At 42.4% G+C, this 8,012-nt stretch overlaps 1 protein-coding gene across 8 annotated transcripts in view; it reads left to right on the top strand.

Annotated features, from left to right (window-relative positions):
- Nucleotides 1–612: 612 nt before the first annotated feature.
- Nucleotides 613–8,012, top strand: part of ATF2 (activating transcription factor 2) — an 87,758-nt gene continuing 80,358 nt past the window's right edge. For 6 of the 8 annotated variants that reach the window (XR_007478572.1, XM_033423613.2, XM_033423614.2 and 3 more), the window contains exon 1: nt 613–771. The gene's annotated coding sequence lies outside the window, so the exon portion shown is untranslated. Of the gene's footprint in view, nt 772–977; nt 999–5,607; nt 5,715–8,012 lie in introns of those variants that run through there. The other 2 variants (XM_049712780.1, XM_049712781.1) reach the window with 2 other exon arrangements.

Below are 8,012 nucleotides of genomic sequence, written 5' to 3'. Positions count from 1 at the left end.
TCCCCGTTTCAGGCGCGTAGGGGGCTTAGGGGGTAATTTCCAGCAAACTCCGCGGCTTCTAAACCGAAGCTCTCCTTCTCAGGCTTCAGTGCAGCCGGAAGGTGGGTTTCGGTGCGCGCCTCCCTACGCTTTACCCTCCTCCCTACCAAGGGCCGGGAAATGACAGCAACGGAAATACCAGGTTTCCGGAGCTGGGCTCAGAGGATTCCTCCTGCTTTCTCTCCCGCCACCGGCAGCCTTCCCAGAGTTCACCTTTCCTCCCTGCACACCATCAACCTCCTCACGCGACCTCAACATCCACCTGCTCCAGCGCCCTACACTCGCGCCCACCTCCAGCCGGCTGCCAATCACAGCCTTCCGCAGCTCCCGGGTACAGAGACGCCACTCTACTAACTCCCTGGTCCCGCCCCCTCCAGAACTGCTTCCCGCCCTTCGGGTTCTGTATCCAATAACCAGCGCCCGAGTATTCTTTGGTTCCCGCCCCCTTCCTTAAGCCTGACTGAACCACCTGATCCGGAGGCGCTCTGTCAGAAGGAAGGCAAGAAGGGGCGTGTGCGTGGAGAGGAGGGGCGCGAGAAGAAAGGAGGGATGTCGGGAGGGGGGCGGAGAGAAGGGTTGTCAGTCCGATCTCGCGAGAGAGGACGGAAGCCTGTGGGAGCCCGTGGCCTTTAAAGTGCGGTTCAGTCCTTTCCTCCAGGGGTGGTTTGTAAACACCGCTGAGCTCGGGTCTCCCCAGCGACCGAAAGAAGCATGAACTAGTGACCTGGAAAGGTGAGTAGTGATGAGGAGAGGGCCGCAGGACTGGACACTGTAGGGATACAGAGAAAGAAGGCACTAACATGGCGACGTCGCTCACCATAGTCCCCACCCCCCGCTTCCCATCACCTCGGGCGCTCCTGCCCGTGCCTGGCCCTCGGGGCGGCTGTGGCTGTGCTGCAGCTTTAGCGGCCCGCGCGGCGTCGGCTTCGGAAGCCCGGCCGAACAGGCCGGACCGTTAGGTAACTGGCATTTGTTGTTCCGGCCCCTCCCCGCTCGCGCGCTTTCCTGACGAGGAGGAAAAAGGAATAACGGCTCCTCTTAGACCCCTCCCCCTGCTATATCGTCCCCTTGTCTGGTCAGTTTGGAGATCCCTGGGGCACACGTCGGATTTGCCGAGGGTGCAAGGAGAGCCCCCTTCAGTCCTTGGGTTGAACAGGAAGAGGGCCGGCTCTGGTCTCCCCACTCAGTGGTTGGGAACTGTATGTGATGGTGGCGAGGGGGAGGATCAGGAGGCGCGGCAGAAAACAGGGTCAGGGTCTCTGGCTGCGGTGGGAGCTGATGGAACAAATGGTATGCAGAACCTGGGAGCTGGAAGTCTCGGCCTTTTCTGTCCTTTCTGCCCCTTCACACTCCCGCCACCCCCCACTTTTTCAGATGGGGCGGGGCTGAGGTGCGGGTGCAGATTGATTCTGGTATTTTACCCCCCTTTTTTTTTTTTTTTTTTTTTTAACCTTCCTGGGTGGACTGCAAACGTTCTGTAGGGAAATCACCTGTGTTTTTTTTTTTTAATTGATATCTTGGGGACCAGAGCCGAGAGTGTGTTTTCTGTGTTCGCTGGTTGAACTGACGCTAGAAGGAGGCAGAGGACGGAAGAGATGGGGACTATTTTTGTGCCTTTAAGTGGTATAAAATTGTCTTTGTTTAATGAAGAGTTTTAAAACTGGTCAGGCCAAGAGCAAAACTATTGTGAATATGATGGAGTAAAAGGGGTTACTCCTGATGGACCTTAGGCCTGTTGACTAATCTGTAAATTATTATGTGAAAGTTACAATTTCTTAGGAATTTAAAATTTTGGAGATAGTAACAGTAAATAAATTTAATGTCTATATTTGAAATCAGATCAAAAACTGTTCCTCTGAGCACGTTTTTTGTCCTATCTGAAGAAATTTATAACCACTGCCAGTAATAGTTTTTCTAAGCATAATCGGAAAGCCTATATGCTTGGTCTGTTGTACCAAAACTGGAAGGTGAGAAGCTTGTTAAAAAGTCATCCCAGTACGGTTAAGTGCCCTGAAAGACAAATGCAATAGCAATGATATTTTGTAATTAAATTTAAATTTGTTACAGTGACTTGAAAAGCCACTGTAAACACTTTTCAAAACTGCAGGAACATCGTCGTAAAGTGTGTTCAAAAATAGAGATGCCCTTCTTCAGATCAAGAAACAAAAAAGTTCATGGGTCTTTAAGGTCATTGATAATTGAATCCTAATCTTTGTAAAACAGTTTGTAAGAATATTCCAAATTTACAGTGCTGTGTATGCTGCTTTCCTAAGACATGTTTAATCTTGTTCTGAGAGGATGCTACTGCCATTAAGTTTTTAATTATTTAAACTATAATATTGTGGTAATTTAGAACATAGGTGTTTGTTTTTTATTGATTTGTTTGTTTATTTATTTTTGGCTGCGTTGGGTCTTCCTTGCTGCACGCGGGCTTTCTGTAGTTGCTGAAGAGAGCGGGCGCTACTCTTCTTTGCAGGGCGCGGGCTTCTCATTGAGGTGGCTTCACTTGTTGCGGAGCACGGGCTCTAGGTGCGCGGGCTTCAGTAGTTGTGGCACGTGGGCTCAGTAGTTGTGACACATGGAATTAGTTGCTCCCCGGCATGTGAGATCTTCTCAGACCAGGGCTTGAACCCGTGTCCCGTGCATTGGCAGGCAGATTCTTAACCACTGTGCCACCAGTGAAGTTCCTAAAATTGCCTCGATTTTAAAGGTCCAACAGGAAAATAACTTTCAGTTTCTGCCTGTTTTAACATTGAATTAAGCATCTCTGTGCATAGATCTTTTATTTTGAATTATTTCTGTAGATACCAATCTCTATTGAGATTCTAGGTCAAAGGATATAAATGTTTCTACAGTTGCCAAATTTTTGCCTCCCCAAAGAGTTGAGCAAGTTTACACTGTCATCAGAATGTTACTGCATCAACTTTGTCATAATTTTACCAACTTTGGAGTTGTGCTTATTAAAAAAAGTAGGATTACTTAGCTAGGAATTATTATTATTTTTTTTTGCGCGCTATGCGGGCCTCTCACCGTTGTGGCCTCTCCCGTTGCGGAGCACAGGCTCCGGACGCGCAGGCTCAGCGGCCATGGCTCACGGGCCCAGCCGCTCCGCGGCATGTGGGATCCTCCTGGACCCAGGCACGAACCCGCGCCCCCTGCATCAGCAGGCGGACTCTCAACCACTGCGCCACCAGGGAAGCCCAGGAATTATTAATGTAAGTGACATTATTTAAAAGTTTTATTTAGTTGACTATATCAGTCTGTAGTTATTTGTCTGCCAGTGATCTGTGTGCTGGGACAGATATGTATATTTCATATTTTCTGTCATTTCACTGATTTTATTTCTCTTAAAGATTACTGAAACTTTTGACATCCAAGTAGCAATAATCCTTAAATTTTCTGCAGTTTTACATAGTTTACACATTGGATGTCTTATGCTAGTTTGTTTTAATATAAGAGCTTCTTTCTGAACTATACATTTGTGAATTATTAAACTTCATAATGACATTCCATATAGGTAACCCTTCAAATAAGGAATGTGTATGTTACAGCCAAATTGACTGTGTTTTTGTTTCCTCAGTATTATCTTCTGGCTCATTGTAAGTATATAATCAATGTCATAGGGTAGTTACTAATCAGGTTGTCATGAGTCTACCACTTATTATCTGGGTCACCTTGGGCAAATCATATAACTTCTCTGTGCCTCAGTTTCCTTATCTTTAAAGATAATACTTAACTCATAGTCTTGTTGTGAACATTCAAATATTTAACGTATATACAATGCTTGAAACAGTGTCAGGAACTTAATGAGTACTCAGTATATGGTATGGTAATTATAATTGTTAAAGTTCATTCAAAAATAATAATAATCCATCACAACCCCAACAGGCATGCATGTGGTGTGGCTTGAAGACAGTACAGCAGTCATCTATTTGGTAGCTTTGGCAATAATGTTGAGTTTTCCCTAGGAACTTACAATTTGTGGTGGAACTTATAATACTACCTCAGAATTTTCATAAATCCATGTGAGAGAATAGCTTGTAGTTTTTGTTCCATATACATACATCCCTTCTTCCCAAGTGAGACTTTTTCTATATAAAACTCGTGCAGTATAGCATATCTACATTTTGAGATGGTAAAGTCATGATACTGTGATTTGCATGCATTCCAGTTGTCATTTTCTTCTGCTCCACCAATCCCACTATAAACATTTCTGTGAGACCTTTCATTTCTTCCTCTCTATAGTGGAAGAGATGATTAAATTAAAACATCATACTTCTAATGTTTGTTCTTTTGATTTCTTTACTAATTATTTAATATAAGTATAGCATCATTTCTCAGTCATGGTGTTGAGAGTCACTAGTATCTTTTATCATTGTAAGATAGGTTTTAATGATTGTTGAAGTGTGGATGTTGGATTGAGGGTTACTTCTGAGGTAATATCCCTTTCATTTACCTGAATTTTGATGTACTTTGCACGGTGTGGGGGGAGGTAAGCTTACTAGTGTTGTAATGGGAATTGTACATAATCTGTATCTTATTGCCTTCTTCATGATGAGAAATTATTGATGTACTCCTAAGCGGTGATTATGAATTATTGTAATTCTTGGTGAGCTGTGAGTTTCTATATTACTTTTACAAAGATAAGTTTTTAGTGAGGAAAAGCAATGATCAATAGGTACATTTTATACATCTACCTTGAGCAAAATTAATGCTATGGACACTGTTTTGTATAGCTGATATGATTACCAAATCTAAAATGATGTTATTAGTAAAAACTTTCATTAGCACTGTTCATATTCATAACCATTAATCTGTAAATTCTGTGTATTTATATATTTCTAATGTTCTGTTGTAATTTTAAACTATAAAACAAGAACTTGCTTACCTTAATTCACCTAGGAATTAAAGGTCTGGGAATAATCAAGACTCACGTGAAAAAATGAAGTTTGACTTAAAAATTGGACTACTGATATTATTAAATAATATTTTGATATATTGGGCTGATTTCACTATTCACATACAGTCATCCCTTGGTATCTGTGGGGTTCGGTTCCAGGATCCACTGCAGATACCAAAATCTGTTGATGCTCAAGTCCCTTATATAAAATGGCACTGTATTTGCATATAACCTAAGTACATCCTCCCATATTCTTTTTTTTTTTTTTTTTTTTTTTTGCTGTACGCGGCCTCTCACTATTGTGGCCTCTCCCGTTTCGGAGGACAGGCTCCGGACGCGCAGGCTCAGCGGCCATGGCTCACGGGCCCAGCTGCTCCGCGGCATGTGGGATCTTCCCGGACCGGGGCACGAACCCGTGTCCCCTGCATTGGCAGGTGGACTCTCAACCACTGCGCCACCAGGGAAGCCCTCCCATATTCTTTAAATCGTCTCTACATTACTTATGATACCTAATACAATGTAAATGCTTTGTAAATAGTTGCCAGGCAGGAGGCAAATACAAGATTTGCTTTTTGGAACTTTCTGGAATTTCTTCCCCCCAAATATATACATATATATATATATATATATATATATATATTTTTTTTTTTTTTTTTTTTTTTTTGCAGTACGCGGGCCTCTCACCGCTGCGGCCTCTCCCGTTGCGGAGCGCAGGACTCTGAACCACTGTGCCACCAGGGAAGCCCCCCGCCCCCCCAAATATTTTTGATCTGAGGTTTGTTGAATCCGGAGGGCCAACTGCACTCATAGTGTACTTTCATGAATACAGTATTGAGAAAAGTCTGTGATGCTCTTCATGTATCCCATCAACTTTGAGGAATATCATCAAAACTTTGGTATATTCTTGGGAGTTGTGATATGTATGAAGAACATCTGTCGTGTCTCCTGTGAGTAGCGAACAATTAAAAACTGCTGCTTTCCTCATTAAAGCGGAACTTATATTTTTCTCACTTTCTTACATTGATGAAGTAAAACATTATATACCAAATAACCTTATGGGATAACATCAAATTCATGGGTTAAAGATTAATGTAAAAATCTTCTGTCTAAAAGTTAAACTATGTAGTGCTCAGCTTCTGGCTTTAAAAATAAAGAAGGTAGTAAGATTTAGATTAATTAAATATTAGGAAAATGTACATTTAAAGTCAAAATACAGTAAAACTTCTAATAAACTGAATAGATACTATATGAGTGCCATGCACTGTACTTGATATATTTTACATATACAGTATTGTTTTCTATTATTATTATTTTTGTGTGTGTGTGTGTGTGTGTGGTACGTGGGCCTTTCACTGTTGTGGCCTCTCCCGTTGCGGATCACAGGCTCCGGACACGCAGGCTCAGCGGCCATGGCTCACGGGTCCAGCCGCTCCGCAGCATGTGGGATCCTCCCCGACCGGGGCACGAACCCGCGCCCCCTGCATCAGCAGGCGGACTCTCAACCACTGCACCACCAGGGAAGCCCTCAATTATTATTTTTGACAATCCTGAAACTAGTATATTTTTTCTTCCTGGAGAGGATAGGAGGTGAAATCATACCATTTAAATTTTTCCTAATTTAGAAACTCAAAGGGGAATGAATTCCTACTGGCTTATAGCTACAGGTTTTCAACTTCTTAGGTTTAAGTTCGTCATTATGACCATATTGCTCTTCCTAGTGTGAGCTCTAGGATCATTTCTTGGCATTTTGTGGCACTTACCAAGATATGAGAAGGAAATTAGAGCACAGAGAAAACTCTGAATCTGTGCGGTTCCTTGGGCTACAAGCCTGTCCTCCTGAGTACATTAGCATTTTTGCTTACTTTATTTTCTATTCCTGTTTCACAAATCACTACATACTTTGCATCATAAAACAACCCAAATTTATCTCATAGTTTTTGTTTGTCAGAAGTCCAGGTGGGCTCAGCTGGGCCCACTACATAAGGTCTTACTAAGCCAAAATCAGTATGTTAGCAGAGCTGCATTCTTTCTTTCTTTTTGGAGTCTCTGAGGAAGAATCCATTTCCCAGTTCATTTGGATTGTTGACTGCATACAGTTTTAAGACTGAGGTCCTTCTTTCCTTGCTGTCAGCCAGGGCTAGTCTTCACTCATAGAAGTTGAAATGCTTTCAGTGCTGCCCCCTCCAGTAATGTCAGGTAAAGTCTCTCTCATGCTTATCTCTGACTTCTGCTACTGCCAAAAGCTCTCTGACAGAGAAAGTTCTTCACTCTTACTGGCTCATGTGATTAGATTGGCCATCTGGATAACCCAGGATAATCTTCCTATTTTAGAATCTGTGATGATTTTTACATCTGCAAAGTCCATTTTGCTATGTAACATAACCTATTCATAAGTTCCAGGGATTGGGGTGTGGACATTTTTGGGGGGCCATTCTGCCTAGTACACTCATATATATACTCCTGAAAAGAAATTTGATAAACTATGTACTCTTGCACATTTCTAAGTTGATTCCTAAAATATTTCTTCATAAGTTTAGATAGTTGAAAAAAATGTAATTTCTGGCTTTTCAAGATACACCATTCTTTTATAAGTACAGTTGATCCTTAAACAACATGGGTTTGAACTGCATGGATCCACTTACATGTGGATTATTTTCAGTAGGAAGTACAGTTATCCCACAGAGCCATTTGTCCTTTGGATTGCTGCTCCATTCATAGTCCCAAATTTACATTTGTCTAGCTAAATGCCCTGTTCTGGTCCCTTTTCCTTTAAGGAACAGTCTGTATATAAAACAATTTCGTTGCCAATTTTGAAATGAGAGTCCTTATAGCTTTTGGTATTTGCATCAAAAGTTTTAAACATATTAAGGCTGTTTTGGCCAACCTTATTCAAGGTAAAGGGCAACTCTTCTTTTCAACAGTCTGTGCAATAAGGAAATCTCCAAGTTCCTACTTGGCCCTCATGCATGGGAGCTCAGCCCTCAGGTAAGGGAAGGTCAACTTTCCCTTTAACATCTTGCTCCTGGGATAGCTGCCTTTTCCTAATGCAATTGGTAACTGAACTTTCTGCCAA

The sequence above is a fragment of the Orcinus orca genome, chromosome 7 (genome assembly GCF_937001465.1).
Source record: "Orcinus orca chromosome 7, mOrcOrc1.1, whole genome shotgun sequence".
NCBI lineage: Eukaryota > Metazoa > Chordata > Mammalia > Artiodactyla > Delphinidae > Orcinus > Orcinus orca.
This window is presented reverse-complemented; position numbering and strand designations above follow the sequence as displayed.